This window comes from Eriocheir sinensis, chromosome 3 (genome assembly GCF_024679095.1).
Source record: "Eriocheir sinensis breed Jianghai 21 chromosome 3, ASM2467909v1, whole genome shotgun sequence".
NCBI lineage: Eukaryota > Metazoa > Arthropoda > Malacostraca > Decapoda > Varunidae > Eriocheir > Eriocheir sinensis.
The window spans coordinates 17,123,041-17,140,765 of NC_066511.1; the positions used below are offsets into that span (position 1 = coordinate 17,123,041).

The following is a 17,725-nucleotide window of genomic DNA, read 5'->3' on the forward strand; positions in this document are numbered from 1 at the left end:
CGGGGCGAAATAGAAGGAGTCGGGTGAGGGGTGAAAAGGCGGCGGCTGACGGGACGATATCAGGAAGGGGTGCGCGCCAGTCCCAAGGAAGAGGAGCAGCGGTGGCCTGTGTGACCCACCGCGCCCCTGATACAAAGTGGGCCCGAGTGTCAGTATTGGCACCTCCGTGGAGAGCCTGCACGTGGTAAACTTTCAATATTACGACTTGAGGCCGATGGTGCTGGCGGCTCACGGGAAGGAAAGTGAATACTCATTTCCCATCATTTAAGTTCAATGTTAGAGTAAATGTATAAATATAATCTCAATATTGCAGTCAGGAACATTTTCTCCCTGCTAGGATAATATTTCATGAAATATAACAATTATCTTATGCATACATAACTCCAAAGCTCTCATACACGACTGATTTATATTATATCCATACTGCAAATACTTTACTTTCTATATAATGCATGGAAATTGTCTTTTGTTACCAGATAACACGATCACTCCCTGAATGCATCACGTAATAGTCTTGCCTTCACCACGATCACACCCACATTAAATATGATAAACAGATCAAGTATGCAATGGAAAGGTCACAGCCACCACAATACCAACACCGCCTCAATCAACAGCAAGGAATGACTCGCCACCAGCAGCAGCACCACCACAAGCAAATTGGATACCGCCACCACCACATCCACTAAAAGAAAACACACGCATCATCAACAACAAACAAACTAATACACCTTGGACACCCTTCCCTCCCCACTCCGCGCCGCACAACTCGAGAAGTGTTACACCGCTGCCATCACGCCCTACCAACATGCAAAGAGAGGTTGTTCGAACTTCTTCTTTCCATTTCTTTCGTTGAAACAGCAGTTCCAACTCGGCAGTAATTTCAACGTCCAAACTTTAATTTGCATTCAAATGAATGTGCGTGTACTCCATCAACCCCCTGCTGCTCCAGTCTTTGAGTTTTTAATTGTGTTTTAAGGTAAGCTTTAGCTGGATAACTCTGCCTCTGACGCTGCAGTGATGCCATTCTGTGATGCAATTTGCAGGTAATCATTTTTGTTACAATTACTTCAAAAAAATACCACGACATGACTGTACACGATGGGTACAGCCAGCAGCCCAAAGTACAGCCATCACCCGGGCATATACTCAGAGGCGGCCTTTCTCAAAGACGGAACAATCCGTTGAGGCTAAAGACTGCTAAATATCACGAGACGTGAACACCTCTACGTAGGAAACGCCAAGCCGGGACCGAACTTAAAACTTCGTCATAACTAGAAAGCAAGGATTATCCGAATCGCTCTGCGATGTGGCGTCTATCCACTAGATGGCTCAGAGACGACAAAAGTTTTTAACTTGCTGCTCATAGATCGTATTGGCTCTCTGCGGCTGCCACCCCGGGACCGGGCCTCAAACACGCATTTGTCAAACTGCACACGAATCCTTCGGATAATCAGAGAGTTCCTTTTAACCGTTCATTAACACTACTATCTGTGTTTATCCACTAGGACCCGCAGCGAGGGGAAAAAAAAAAAGAACCCCAAGAAGCAAAGAGGCGTCAGGCCCACAGCCGGTCTGGCCTACAGGTCTGTCCCCTCAGAGTCCACCCGAGCCCCACTCGGTGTTGCCACAAGCTCCCGCTTGTCACAGTAAATTCATTTACAAATATGAATTTACCATATTTTCAAATGGAAAATATGAAAATGTACGAGATTAATGAACTCCAGCACCAGATGCACAAAAATGGTCGATGCAGTTTATTATTATAAAGCGTATTATGTAAACACAACGCATCGTAAATAAAACAAGAAATGAGGCAAACACACACACACACACACACACACACACACACACACACACACACACACGCACGCACGCACGCACGCACGCACACGCACACACACACACACAGAGGAGCCCCCGTATCAAACTGTTGCACGGGATTAACCGCTAAGTGGGTGAGGCAGAGCTCAGAGATTTTAGCATCATCAAAATTCACTTAGCGAGAGAGAGAGAGAGAGAGAGAGAGAGAGAGAGAGAGAGAGAGAGAGAGAGAGAGAATATCAAGTTAGTCTAAAGTACAAAGGCGTAGTGTTAAAGAAAACGATACTTGGGTTGTGCTGGATTTGAATGACTCAAGACCGACTGTACGAAAAGTGAATGGAAGAGAAATGAGCGACTGTAAGAGACATTCATTCGGCCCAATCCACAGCTCTTTTCATTATGCTCGTCATATTACGCCTTAAACTATATCTTTAGTTTTTATTTTCTATCCCTTTTCACAAATTTCATTGTCATTAATAGGATCTCCATTTTGTATACGTTGATTATTTAATGGCTTAATAACGTTATTGTTTAAAAGATATATATAATGTTTGAAGAAGATAGTCAAATGTGTATGCTACCATGATCCCCTGATAAGGTTATATTGGGACATGGGAAAAAGAAAATGGGGAAACAAGGAAGAAAAGATAGAAGAAATAGAGAAAGGGAAGACAGAGAAAGAGTAGAAAGAAAAGGAAGAGTGGAGAAAGAGAGAGAAGAAACAGTAAGAAGAAAAGAGTCCTTGTTATTTTGAGGTATTCTTGGGTCGTCTCCTTTTCCTTTTTCTATTTTCTCGGGACAGGAGCAGCGCCAGTGATCTCAAAACGAAGTGGTGGGATATTTTCGCAGGTACAACGTTGTTTCAGGGAGCCGCGGGTCTTATGAGAGGCTCCAAACTAATTGAAAATCTTGCACGAACGAATTTTTCTTACGCCTTTGGACAGAAACAATGATTCTACCGGTTGTTTCTCAGTGGAAAACTGCGACTCTGTGTGAAAGAGCAGATGCGGTCAAAAAGAAAATAGTACGGGAATAAGAATGACAAATGATAACATGAAAATTTGCAACTCATTGGATTGATAAAGACGAATTTGTGGCTGCCTATAAGAGAAGAAAGAGCGTGTTAATTCACAAGCATGAAAACTCGTGCCAATATTATTTCTTCTTAGCATAAACATCAATGCCTTAACAATATACGCAAAAATACCGACCTAAATATAACTAACTAGAGTAAAAAGGAAAGTTAAGTAAAAAATAGGATAAAAAAGGAAAGTAAAAGTAACTAACTAAAAGAGGTAATGTTGCAATAAAAATATCCAGGTAATTTGAGAAGTTTATATTGGCCCTCATCCCTAAACGAAACTTCCCTAACCAAACTCATTGCCTGGTTCATCTCCGCTTAACGTTATTGTTTAAAAGATATAATATAATGCATTGAAAGCCACAAGAGTACATATCCAAGGCTACATAATTGCCGCGAAACGTTGTGGTGGTCCAATATAAACCTACCTTTGCAGTGGTAATACGATTTTAATATTCTTGGCCCTCACCTCTCGCCAAAATGAGTCTATTGATGCGTTTGATTAGTGTGTCTCGTTTAAAACAGGCGATGAATGAAACAGTGGCGTAGGAGGTTAGTTCGTGCAGCTTAATATTTCATTCTCAAATTCATGCTTAATCAGGCTTGGTGTAAATTATTCTAAGCAGGACACACGCACACGCACACCCACACACACACACACACGAGGTCAGAGATGGATAGATAGTCACGACCACAGGAACTTGTTTTGAGGTGGAAAATTTAAAGATGAGTCCAAACCTTAAGTCTTCCTCCTCCTCCTCCTCCTCCTACTCGTTCATGCTTCCGACCCAAGTTAATATAATAATCTACACCAGTGCTCTTCAGCGTTTTCTAAGTCGACACGCGGGGAGGCATAGTATTCACGGATTTCAGGTAAACAGGCGCATTATCCCTCGATGCCTGGTATGTTTCCTTTCTGTGTGCGTTTGTGGGCGTACGGGCCGCGACCTAATCCACCAACGACGCATGATTGCACGACACGGTGGAAAGGTTCGCCCACTAGAGCTCTTTCATCTTTCACTCGTAACTTACACCAATCCTCTCCAGACCCTGCTTCCATTATATTCCCATTCCTTTCCTGTCTTCTGCATCCGTCTGTCTGATTTAGATTATTTCCGTTATAATTGCATCGTTTTTACCCTAGTCTGCACATCACTCAGGTCTAGTGCGTTGTAGTTTAGTTCACTCACATTTTTTTTACAATCTTGAATTTTTTTTTCTCTCATCCTTCCATCTTTTCATTCCTCTCCTCCTTCCATCATTTCCTATTCTCTATTCCTTTTTGCCCGTCCGTATCAACCCAGTCTTCCCAGCTTATCTTGTCCCGGTCCACTCTATCCTCCCCAAGCCATTCCTATCGATTCACATATATTCCATTACGTCAAACCTATCAATACTACTTCCAAGTTTCCGTCAAAGTTACTATTCATACAGGAATCAAAAGCCACTCCATTATTCATTCTCAAGAGCGCACCGGCCTAACTGAAGACCTCCGAGCAATTTGACGAGGGATGAAAGAGAAGCGTCATTCTTTTAATTATGTGGCAGGACGCTATCCGGAAGATGATTTAAAGCGTTAAATCACCTAAGCCTACTGAATTCATCCGTGCGTATCAAACAGAATGTAAAATATCGTAGGTGTTAATCAAATTCTAGTTTTACATGAGCAGGGTGTTTTTTTTCAATCATGTCTCTGGAATACCATGGTTCACCCCTTCCCCGCCTTCCCCTGTTTATATTAGAAGAGCAATCAGTAAACTTGTGGACTTTCCTCCCCTCGCTCACATACCTCGGTGTGCGGCTTTTGACCAGGGTCGGTATTCCCAGACGCCTTCGCCTCTAACATCAACTATTTCCAAAGGCCAAAAAGGAGTTTCATCGTGTTTTAATGAGTGGTTTATTTTTCTGGTTCTTGGTAATGAAGAAGGGTAAAACAGTCACCAGGGTCATTCAACTACCCCTGGAAATACCCACAACCTCTACGAAAGCCTTACTAGATGTGGATGCTAGCTTGAGAGAGAGAGAGAGAGAGAGAGAGAGAGAGAGAGAGAGAGAGAGAGAGAGAGAGAGAGAGAGAGAGAGAGAGAGAGAGAGAGAGAGAGAGAGAGAGAGAGAGAAGGTTTTTTTTTTTTAATTCGGCAGTAAATCTGAATATTCGGCGCAGCTGTTTACGGAAGTAGAAACTATTTGTAACGAAACTTTACGGACAGATTGAAATTACGTTCTATTTTTGACCGGGAGCGTCGAGGAAAACTTTCATCTTGGTCATTAAGCTGTTACACTGCTGCCCGATTTGTCTCCGAGAATATTAGAGTATGATTAGATTATGATTGTTTTGGAGGTACTTTGATAATACTTCCGAGTAATTGGAACACAGAGCTTAAGATAGTCAAAAATATATATAAAAAAGTAAAAGAAAGAAAGAAAGGAGGAACGAAAGAGAGAAAGAAAAAAACAGAAAGAAGGTATGAAATAAGGAAAGAAAGCAGGAATATAGAAAAAGAAAGAAAGTGAAAGAAAGAGAAAACGAAAAAAAAGAAACGAAAGAAGGCAGGAGTGAAGAAAAAAGAAAGAAGGAAAGAAAGAAAGAGAAAGAAAGAAAAAGAAAACGAATGAATGAATGAATGATAAAAAAACAAAAAAAAAGAAAGAAAGAACAGGAAACGAAAGAAGGAATAAAAGAAAAGAAAAAAAGAATGAAGGAAAGAGATAAAGAAAGAAGGAAAGAAAGATGGTGATGAAGAAGGAAACGAAGAAGAAGAAAGATAAGGCGCAAAAGAAAGACTGAGGAAGAAAAAGAAAAAATAAGGCGAGAAAGAAATTGAATAAACCAGCCAGGAAAGTAATTTTAAAGCCTCGGGCGGCAATAACCTTATCCGCCAGCCTTCGCCCCCTCCTCGAACTCCCAACGTAATTAAAAAGCTGATTATTTCCGCCCAAAAACATAGTATACACACTTTCAGAAACAAAACCCACAGAAGACACGGTTTTATCCCCTCAACACAATGCTATCGGGGTTGTACTAATACTATTCTCTCGCTCTCCTTTGTCAGTTGATGCAATAACTTAAGTTCTGTATTAAGAAGTCTTGTCGTAAATAAGGAAGGTATGTGAGGGGAAGTGGGAACCGGGATGAATGTGATGGAGCGAGGGAGGGAGGTGGTTGGGATTTGAGGGAGATGTTTAGTGAAAGCTGTGAAATGAACGTTTGTTTTGGGTCTCAGGTGGATTTTCACCATCGGTAATAAGAGTTACTTTAGTACATTTTATCCTCCAGTATGCCAAGAGAATGGCCGCGAAATAAATAGGATAAAACGTGCCTAGTAATATCCGTGGGAGCTCAGTTGACGGGAAAAGGAAGAAGGAAGGAGACGAAAAATAATATGCGGTAAAAGAAGGAATGTGAGCAAGGGGAGAGGAAGAGAAAAACTGTGGGAAGGAAGGGGAAGAAAAAACTTAGACGTCTTCTTATAACTCGCATCACAACAAATAACACTTTTTTTTATCTCGAGTCCCTTATAAAATATATATTGGTTCTCCATAATGCCTCCATATCCCCTCAAGTTCCCATTCTCCCCACGAGTTTTATCCCTTTTTACACGCTGTCTTCCACCACCCACACACCACTGTTTATTCCGTCTGACCTGCCAACCAGTAGAGCCAGAGAGTAGCCACACTTTCTGTGAACGGTGTGACAATATATTCCTTACCTTGGGCAGTAATAATAGCGTTCCGTAGCGGCCGTGGTCAAGCGTGTTTGTTACTCCCCTCTTTCAAATACCCCATATTAAAAAAAAACAGCACTGACGCAACATTTTCGTGGAATAGTATAACGCTATGGTGACCCCTTAATGTGACTGTAAAACTTGAAAAGGAAGACATGTGCTAATGTGTGCGTGGTCTTCCCTCCCAGCCATTCCCCGACACGCCGAAGGACACGCCTGTACGCTGGTCTTGCCACTGCCCTGCGTCCAACTCACAACAGTTCACTGATGGCTTTTGCGCTCAAGTGGGCATGCTGCACACCACCCCTCACCTTGCTGTACACAACCTCCTCACTGACCACCGCTACTTGTGCCATCTCCCAGTTCTGTATAAATGCCACCTTCTCTGACCAACATCCTTCCCGATCTCCCTTTTCGTCCCATACCCAATACAACTCACTGAATATTTACTTAAGTCGATTTGTAATATGCCAAATCAAACCCGGAAGGCAACAAAGCATGAACTACCAAATCTGTATATCTGTCTCCATATCTTCTGAAATATCTATCTTCCAATCTTTTTTTCTGTCTATCCCGTTTCATCAAGACACGAGAATAATGGGCTACTCGTATCATAGTTTATTTCCTTCCCTCTTCACGCTTTGAGCTAGGCAAACGTGTTTATGGCCGCTTGCCGCCGCCACGCGAGTTCATAGCAAGGAGGAATTATTGAAATGTCCCTCAAACGGGGCTCCGAAGCGACACAAATTAGGCCTCAGAACACAACGTGCGTTTACAACTCAGCAAACACGTAACGAATTGTGCAATAGACATTCATTCGGAAAGATGGTGTATGTGAATCTCTCTCTCTCTCTCTCTCTCTCTCTCTCTCTCATCAAGATTTATGAGTATACTTTTGAAATATGCGGGAAAAAGAATAAAAATACTGGCACACTACGAGGCAAAATGTCATTATAAACACGGATATGAAAGAGCCTCAACGTGGAAGCAAATGATCGTTTTAATTAGGCGTAATGAATAATTCTTGCGTTCATTTGAAGGCACACTAATGGTGGTCGGCTGGTGGCTCGATTGGTGACAGCGCGGGGTGGGTTGTGATCGTTTACTGTTTTACCTTTAATACATCTTGCTTTATCATTACTATCATTACTATTATCGTTATTAGTGCATGTCTCCCGCTTTACCTTACCAAAGATCTCACGCACTAATATCTTCACCTCATTTTCTATCTTTCACCGTCCACCTAACCTCTCTTGGCACCCTGCAGTCTTTTCCCTCCTGCGATAACTTTCACTTTTTATAATGCTGTCACCTCTTGTTACGTGGCCCTCCACCCTCCCACGCCCCCTCACACACTTCTCATCTTGTCCTTCATTATAATCTAACACCTCACCTTTTATCTCATTTACCTTCTTTCCTGTCCTGTCTCATTACCTCCAAAACTCTGTAAAGGTATTCTTTGAAGCCGTGATAGACACCCACGCGCCCTTTATTTTCATTTTTCAACGTTTTGCTGTTAAACTTTATCACTGCACTTTTAAACTAGTTCCCGATTCCCCATTTACCCTCGCTTACTTTCCCTGCTTCTTCCAGGTCTTCTATCCCACTTTTTATCTCCTATTTCTACATAGTCCTCAGCCTTCTATAAATCCTTCTGTTTATCTTCCCTATTCATATTATTTTCTTCACATACTCCTCAACCATGGTCTCAACTCCTCTTTTGTCTTTCTCTCAGTCTATTGGCACAGAAAAAGCCTTTTTTTTGTCCATTTATTTGACATACAACGCCGAGCAGCAGCAGTAATTAAACAACTAAATAAAAATAAAAATGAAATATGCGATCAGGCCTTGGTAATGATTCGTTTGTAATGCAGGGTCACCTAAATAGTGTCACAAAAACATGCAGTAACCAAACACATATCATTCATTATCCAAAACTTTACTCAATCCTAGTTTAAACCTATGAATAATATTTTGCCTACACGTGCTTTACTTACTCATTTCCTTATTAAAAACGCCAATGCCTGTTTTCTGTCAAATTTCTGGCTTCCACGGAATAACATGATATGTCTGAGAGACTGTTGTCCCTTCTTCCGTGCTGCTGATAGTGCCATGAAGCCTTGAAGGAAATCTAATAATGATACAACACGAGCTAAAAATATCCACACCTTCCCACGCTCCTTCGGCCATTCTTCCTTCTTCTCTTTCATCACACTACCTACGCTCATTATGTATGCTCCTCCTCTTACTCCTCCTTCCATACATGCTCTCTTCCTACTACTCCTACAATTCATTCTTTCTTCTATTTCCACACGACCTCTGCTTAAAATGTATTCTGTTTCTTCTCATCCATCTCCTACTTATTCTCCTATACTCTTCTCCTTCCTCCTCCTCCTCCTTTATCCCTTTTCCTGCCCACAGATACCATGATAAATCCAATAAACTTTATTAACTTAACGGAAAATCCATAATACAATCAAAATATTAAATACAGCCAAGCACTTTACAGGTAGCACTAAAAATGTATCTCTCAGAAGGAAACATGCCATTGCGTTGTTTGCTTATTTCATTGTTCCAAGAAAATTACTATCTACGGGTAAATGTAATTAGGGCAAGGTGACCACAGCCAGGAGAGAAACGCTCCAGGACCATCTTACCATCACCCTTCGCCTGCACACACACACACACACACACACAGGCAGCAACAGACAACTGCTAGTCTGAAAACATCGAATTTGTTTTTTAAACTATTTAATGGAAATCGATAATGGTTTTCAGTGTTAACACCCACCTCAGAGTGCAGTTACTGCCATCCTTGATAGCGTCACCTTGACGTCACAATTTCCCTCTTTAGGTCCAAATCAAGGAGTCTAGAGAGACAGGGAGAGGCGATGTTGCCAACGACACGGAGGAGGACTAATAATCCTGCTCCTACCCAGAGGGCAGCACCATGACATGCATTGCGCCATGCCGCGGTTACCAACCATCCACTTTCGGCGTAGGATCAAGGGCTTTTTAATGATGAAGCTCTTAAATGATTTTTCTTTGTCAGTCGTACCTGTTATCAGGAGTTTAACATGTTAAGAATATTGATAGAGTTGACATCTCCGCTTCCCCGTAACTCATTAGCCGACAGGCTGGCAGCGTGACCCAATATACGATAATTATCGTTTACCGTTGGTGAGGTTTCAGGCCCTGCTCCTATAAATACGATAAATTACTGCCTGGTACGATAAACAATAACTTCCGTACGATATACAATAATTTCTTAGCATTAAAACAGTATATAATTTACAAATAGGAAATAGCTCTTCTGATATTCTCGTACCGCAAATAATAGTTTTATAATTCAGTACAACAATTTCGGCTAAAGTACGATATTTTTCTTTAAAAAAATGTACGATATTACAGTAACTGGCACCTGGTCACCCTGCTGGTACTGGCAGGCCGCCGCCAGTACGGTAATCGGAGTCATTCTATAAGCATGTCCTACTCGTCATAGTTTTTACGGTTTTCGCGGCTATAAGTGAAACTCCTGCCCTGGGATTCATCAGAATTCTATCCCTAGAGCTAACAGACGGTAAGGAAGTGAATATTTAGTATGTATTATGCTAGTAGAATAGACGGAAAACGAGAAAAGTCTTGGCCGTCTGGTGCAGGCGGGGACTCGATTTGAATCCTAGCCGTTGTGGTCTCCCGGCTGCATGGATTGTTTCTCTGTTAGCTCGTAATTGTAGGGAACAAGGTTCTTATTGTTCTTTTCTATTACAAGTGTTTGTCTGCAAGAGCTTTTATGAAAAAAATTCTAATAAATATAAAACACCAGCGGCCGGGACGGGAGGCAAGGAAATTGAAGGAAGTCTTCCGTGGATGAAAAGTGCAGTTTGATACAGATTCCTATCATTATGAATAAATAGATTCACGTAGATTAATCATTAAATGTTAACATTCAAAACTGACAGTGCCTAACAAACTGCACCAGCCGGGCAAGGCTTAAACTTTTCTTTCTTCTTACCTTTCTCCTTGACCCAACTGGTGCAGGGTTGGTCGCTTTTCAGTTAAACCGCGATGTTAACATGACCTGGATCCTGTCCCTGCTCTGTGTGCGTGTATGTGTGTGTGTGGAGGCTCACTTTGAGGGAAGGAAGCTGACCCCCAGAGAGACGCCAAGTATATACCAATATTCGTCACTGCCTCAAGTCCTGCTCGTATGGTGAGTACCGGTAGCGCTTGTTTTATTCTCATTTCTATAACTATTAAATGAGATAGAGGACTGTGCTAAGTAGGCTATTGATGTTGTAAGGCGGCAAAACAAATAAATGTGTGTTCAATTGGAGTATTATTGAGGGAATAAATGTTGAAAGCATGCAATGAAACAGGTATTGCAATTATTAGTTATTCTATTGATTATGTTTGACGCACCTGATATCTATACTCATTTAACTGCATATTGATTGCACAATTATTTTCGGTTCTTACATGAATAATAACCTTGTTAATTAATTAAGCATTACGGCTGTTTTTAGCCTATCTACTGCTTACATCTTTTATGATTTTATGTACATGTATATTAACAATGAATCGTTTCTGAAGCCTTACAACATTAATAGTCTAGTAAAGTAAGTCCAAAGCTGTTGATAGGATAGTCATACTGTGCACCTGTATGATTTCATATTTACTAGAGTCATCTACTCATTCTCTTGTTGATTGTCAATTAGTTTTATGTGCCTCAAAACATAATGATTCATCCCAATGGCTGCTGTTACCCTATAACGACTGCTTTGGCAGTGTGTGTGTGTGTGTGTGTGTGTGTGACAATTCAAATAATCAAAATAAGAGTTTTATATCGTTGAGGCAGCTGTTCGAAAACTGACATATAACAAGGACACAACTGTAAAGAACAAACAAGCAATAAAGAAGGACAAGGAAAGGGAGGGACCTTGTGGGGCCGAGTTATCTGGGGTGGGTGAGAATGCCGGGGGATATGAGGAGGGGAGGTGGAGTACAATGTGCTGGTGATTCAGAGGCAAGAGAGGTAAATGGAGAACAGCCGGTTTTCAGAAATGAATACTTGTGTAGGATGACTGGATTCTTGCAGTCTTCATAAAAATATCCTTTCATTTACTAGTTTTTATTACATCAACTTCAAAAGTTACTATTAAAAATCACATCACTAGCAGATGAGTTCTAGTTCATGCTTCTTTGTATCCACAGCATCGCATGACAGGCAGCTTGTACCGTAGAAGCTGCATCGGGCATCACTTGACGACTGTCTCGACTAATGCTGTTACGCCGAAACACGATGAGATAAAGCCCCCAACGAGCTCCTAATTCGGTCCTCCTTACAGAGCCTTCTTGATCACCAAACCGCCGCCTACGCCATTACCAGTGCAAGGACACTTCGGGTCACTCCATCAACCACCACCATAATTGCCTCCACGACCGTTTGTCCTCGCTACGAAAAGAAAGGTAAGAGACACTTAATTTTACTGGGTCATCGTGTGGAACCTTAGTGGCCTTCTGAGCTGCTTGTTGGTTGGCACTGCGGTTAGGGACCTTGGGTGGGCTAGTAAGTCGGCCGTGATGTTGGAATAATGTTTCCTAATGCCTCAAGCTTGGCAGACTTATCATGTTTCTTTTTAGCATGTTAAAAAGTAATTATCTGAGGCGAATGGGAAACTGAGTTGATTATTGCGTCTCAGTCCTTGGCAGTCGACTGTTATGCATAATGAGCATTTTCTTTAACGAAATTTTGCTATGAACCAGAGGGTGTTCAGTGACGCAGTAGGAATAGTGACATTTCTCAGATATGTTTTCCTGTATGTTAAGTAAGAGGGCGGGAAGCGAGCTTGTCTTCACCTCTTTTCCTTTCCTCCTGCCTGCCGCGCTGCCCACATAGGAGAGGGTGGATTAGGTTCGTGTACAATAAGATAGTGCAGGGTTTGAAGCAGGTACGTGTTCGAATTTCTTTATGTCGCCAGTAATTTATTTTTGCTCATTCTCACTGGGCTACAGCTGACGAATTCTTGTTGGAAGCTGTTTGTTTAGAATTTATAAGTTTCTTATTTGTGTGACCCGTTACTTACCAGATGAATGTGTACCAGTGAAATCAAAAGTATTATTGAGGTGTATTTATTATGTATGTCGCGGCGTCTCTCTCTCTCTCTCTCTCTCTCTCTCTCTCTCTCTCTCTCTCTCTCTCTCTCTCTCTCTCTCAAAGGAAGCCAATACAAAAAACTGCTCGCGCCACCAATGAGAGAGAGAGAGAGAGAGAGAGAGAGAGAGAGAGAGAGAGAGAGAGAGAGAGAGAGTTCGTGTTGGCCCACGGAGCACCACTTGATCCTCTTGGTTGATAGTGGTCACCAGGACAGCATGTGGGTTGTCCTCGGCTCCTTGGCGATGATTGAAAAGTGTCAGCGTGTAGCAACGGGCGGGGCTTGTGTGACTCCTATACTTGTTTGCATCACAATAAAACGACGGGAGTTTGAAGATATTTATTTTGTGCTCTTAATTTTGTTGTCAGCAAAATCATCTTTCCGTTGGTTGTCTATATGTTTGTCTTTTGGGAGAGTTAACTTTCCCCTAAGCCCAATGACATAATTACACGTTTAAACATTGTTCTCGCTTGTGTGATGAATCGTATCCTTCGTATCACTGAATTATTGTCACCTTGCATTTCCTCTCTATACAAGATGGCAAATAATATATATTTTTCAAACTTATCCCGTACTGTGTTAGCCACATGTCTCCACATCATATTTGCATTTATTTTCATTCAGCTCCTGTGCAATTTTCATGAGCTCCGAGTCAGTCATTTCGCGTTGCTCGACTGTATCAAAGCCCAGCAATTTACGAGGCCCTGTGAACGCGGCTCCCGCTCAGCACAACACAAGCAAGCGGGAGTCTGTTTGAGTGTTCCGTGTCGACAAATGGATGTATGAATAATTCCTTTGTGCTGGCTTTTAATTGACATTCACTTATTATTCAGTCATGTTTGCCGCATGTCAATCCTAGAATACAAGGAATGGATAATTAAAAAGAATCATAACATTTAAAGAACATGAGGTGAACAAAGGCATCGCAGTGGAAACCTTTGATTGGAAACGCGGTGTGTCCACGTCCTCTATTCTTGTTACGTCGCGTGCATTCAGTGCAATAGTATCAGGGTGCACCTTTTGTTTCCTTTGTATGTAATACGATTCAGCGTTCCATATATTTATGTTTGATAATTTGTCTATCATATTTGCTTCATTTGCACGATGACAATAATTCCGTTTACGCTGGCTGTTCAACCTTCGTAACTGATCACCCAAACAGCAGATCTCCCTTTACATTAGCTACATGCGGGCGTTATCACCAACTGCCGTATGGAATATCGTGACAGGGTTTTCTATTATTCTTGCTTTCGTTTGTGCGTCTTTATTTAGCTTTCCGACTTGCCACTGCCAGTTCAGCGCGTAACAGTATCGTGTAAGAGAATCCTCATGTTACCCTTGCTAAAACATATAAAAGCCGCTCTCGCTATGAGTAAGGAATACATACACAAAGATCCAGACTGTTATTGCCATCCGTAAAGGAAAACGAGACTGGCCGAATATTGATTTCGTAATTTACTTTAAAGCATTCTAAGTGATGAACATCCTTGCGTCTTCAAAGTGTAAAGTGCTGGGGGGAGTCTTAAGTAGTGGAAAGATGCTGTGTTCTCTGTTGACCTGAGCTCCTGTCCAGCGCGAGGCACCGCCCATAAACACCACCACCGCTTTGAACTAGACGCCGCGAGAGTGTAGGAAAAGTGTGAGGGCGTTTGCACAGTTCTTCATGTCTACTATTTTTATATTAGTTCTATTTTGAATTATTTTTCCCTTTACTCACGCGGGTTTCGAAAAACGCTAGAATTCACTGAAGCAACCTTTTCACCGTATTGCTCTGCAAGTTTACATCGTGCTATCGTCATCGTGTTGATTCTCGGATGTTGAATTCCGGGAAAGGTCATGCAGCTGTTCTCCCTTAATGGATAGTCCATCGACTCTAACTTGAGCCCTGTGATTTGGCCCGGGGAAACCCCCATTGTTTACAGATCTAGTGATGACCTGCGCATGGCGATCTGTCTCACTGTTAGTCAGTAAGATATCTATTTATGGAATATATATATATATATATATATATATATATATATATATATATATATATATATATATATATATATATATATATATTCATCATATGACTGCATGGTGTTATGAATGGCTTGGGATTAGAGGGAAAGACAACGACTCAGTAAACCTTCCATATCACTTGACAACGTGGCTCATGCGACGGTGCCGCCTGACGGACCATGGCAACAGGCGCCAGGCCGTACCATTCAGCGTTTCTCCACAATGAACAACTCAAGTAGATCTCACTCTCGCATCCTGAACAGCCATGCAAAAGAGAGAGGGAGAGAGAGGTAGCGACCCTCTCTGAGGAGAGTAATGGAGTGATGTGGCACCAGCGCGGTCTGGTGGGGAATCCCTGAGTCGTGCCCAAGGGCTCGTTAAAATCGATAGACTATAGTCTCCGTTGTCTTCCTTTCTCTTCGTTAATTTGTTTGCCATTTGTTATCGAGGCGTTACTCTCGCTGGAACTGAATAACAAAAATATATAATCGTGTAGCTATGTTTTTTTAAAGTCTCTGGGAGTTGAACTTGGTTGATTATATGCGAACGCTTCTAAATAAAGGAAAAAAATTATATGAGAGTATTTATATGTTTATAGTGATATATCTCAAACAACTTTTTTGTACATTACAGCAAACAGCTCAAGGGGGAAAAACCAATGATAATGAGGAAAAAAGCCCGTTAATCACTGCTCCTATAAAAAAAAAGTTCATAAAAGAGTGGCCAAAAGAGAGGTCAATTTCGGTCAACTTGCTCTTTGTATCACTCTCTTTTCTATCTATCTATCTCTCCATTTACGCGTCTGTCTGTCTCTATACCTATTCAGAGTAGCACCAATAACTCTTCCCTGTCGCAGTAACTACACCAATGCCATTTTCTATGTATACGCCCCATTGCGCTAATACTTAAGTTATTGTTTCCTGGCTGGGGCGATCCTGGAAATGGTACTTAGTGGTGTGAAAACAGACAGGTGGGGGAGACGTCCATTATGATGATTGTCTTCCATGCTCCTCTGTCATCTTTTTTGCATTTTTTATTTACTTATCTTTTTACTTTTTCTATTTTGTTTACTTATTTCTTACTTATACATTTAAACTTTCCTTGATGTCTTCTTAATTGACTAGCTTCAACAAAATGGGAAATTGTTCTTATAGATAGATAGATAGGTAGACTGACTGTATAAAGAGGCGAGGGGGAAGAAGAGAGGAGAGGGAAAAAGACTGTGATAGAAGGAGGAGGAGGAGGATTAAAGGCAGGGATGGAAAAGTTAAGATTGCAGGAAACAGATGAAAGGACGAAAAGCAAAGAAAAACAGTGATATCATGTTAGTGAGATTGCGAAAAATGAAAGAAAGGAAAACAAAAGAACATAAAAAGGAGAACATTAAATAAAAGAAGATCAAAGACGCAGCAGGAGGAAGAGAGAGACGGGAAGACGAACTAGCAATTTAACATTAGATTAACACTTCCTTACGTCTTCCTCTCCGGTCGTGATAATGAATAGTTCTGAATTTAAAAACCTGAAAGAAAAGAGAAGCGGAATCTCGTTGGTATTGGAGGTAAAAGTAATAATGTGAGGATCCATTTAAAGTTTTACCAGCAGCGAGTTTAGCTTTCCGTTTAATACTCAATTACTTTACTCGATTATAATGAATTGTGTTCCCTGAGGCACTAAAGCGTAATTATGTCGGATTGCTCGGCAGCCTTTGGGGAGAGCATCGTTGAACTCGGACTTGGAGCAGTGTCTCCTATTATCGGCTATAAGAAAATGGGACTTGAAAACTTTACTTGCAGGAGGTGCCGAATGTTATGGAATTTTAGTAACACCCGTCTTTTAAAAGGCTGAAAAAAAGCTTATACGGACACCTTGTAATCTGCCTCACACGAGTATTAAGAGTTGTTATTATTTTGTTAACTTCAAACAAATATATAAAAAATGAGATCATACGGCGGTAATTTACAATACTCCCTTTCTAATGTCTTTGAATAATAAAAATAGTAACTATATATTGTCTTCCTTTGTGTCTGTAGTTTATCATTCCCTCTTACTGAATGATTACGAATATAGCAATAACAGCTAGGATAACGGCAACAAACTAGAGTCATCCAACCTAAACACTGTAAATAAATGTGAATTACAGAAAACTAGAAACAAGTAATATATAAGTAAAGTATAGATAGAGAGGAAAAAAACTATGCAGATAAACACCAAACTTTACATATAAACATTTCTAAATCCCGGAGGCTGTTGGTTCGTGTGGGGAGGAAGCGGGAGGGGAAAAGGGAAGAGGATGGAAGGGGAACATATTTACGTCTACTACTTCCTGTCATTTATGGGACCACAAGTTGGGGGAGGGAGAGAGGGAGTGGGGGGAGTCTAGCTGGGAAAGGTCGGGTCAGGTCTGGTTGGGTCACATTCGGTCTGGGTTATGGCGAGGAGGGAGAAGGGAAGAGACTGAAGAAATGGGTAATAAGAAAGAAACTGAGGGGAAAAAATGAGAGTGGTCGGACTAGATAGGCGGGGATAAGGAAGATGATAGGCGTAAGGAGGAATAGGTTGAGTGATATAGGAAAGATAGGGTAGATGGAGGTGGGATGAACAGTGGTGGTTTCGAGGGGTAAGGAGGAAGAGGGGGGAGAGAAGTACGTGATGGATGATGGGTGTGTGGACGTCGGTTTAGATAAGGGGTAAATGGAAGGTCAAAACTGATGGGTGCCTCGAATGGGAACCGTCTGAAAACAGCTTCCTTCGGTTTTCGTCTTCCTTCTCCTCCTTGTCCTCTTCTTCCTCCTCCTCTTCTTCTTCTTGTTGTTCTTGTTCTTCCTGTTCTCCTTCTTCCTCTTTTTTTTTTCCTTTTTTTTCCATTTCTTTTCTTTTCCTTTTCTTTTCTTTTCTATTTCTTTTCTTTTCTATTTCATTTCTTTTCCATTTCTTTTCTT

General features: G+C 41.4%; 1 long non-coding RNA gene across 4 annotated transcripts in view; it reads left to right on the plus strand.

Annotated features, from left to right (window-relative positions):
* The first annotated feature begins 10,076 nt into the window (after window positions 1-10,076).
* The window catches only part of LOC127005831 (uncharacterized), a 227,046-nt gene continuing 219,397 nt past the window's right edge, over window positions 10,077-17,725 (plus strand). For 3 of the 4 annotated variants that reach the window (XR_007758943.1, XR_007758944.1, XR_007758949.1), the window contains exons 1-3: window positions 10,077-10,210; window positions 10,689-10,843; window positions 11,845-12,099. This is a non-coding gene — a long non-coding RNA (uncharacterized LOC127005831). The remainder of the gene's footprint in view (window positions 10,211-10,688; window positions 10,844-11,844; window positions 12,100-17,725) is intronic. The other variant, XR_007758946.1, reaches the window with a different exon arrangement.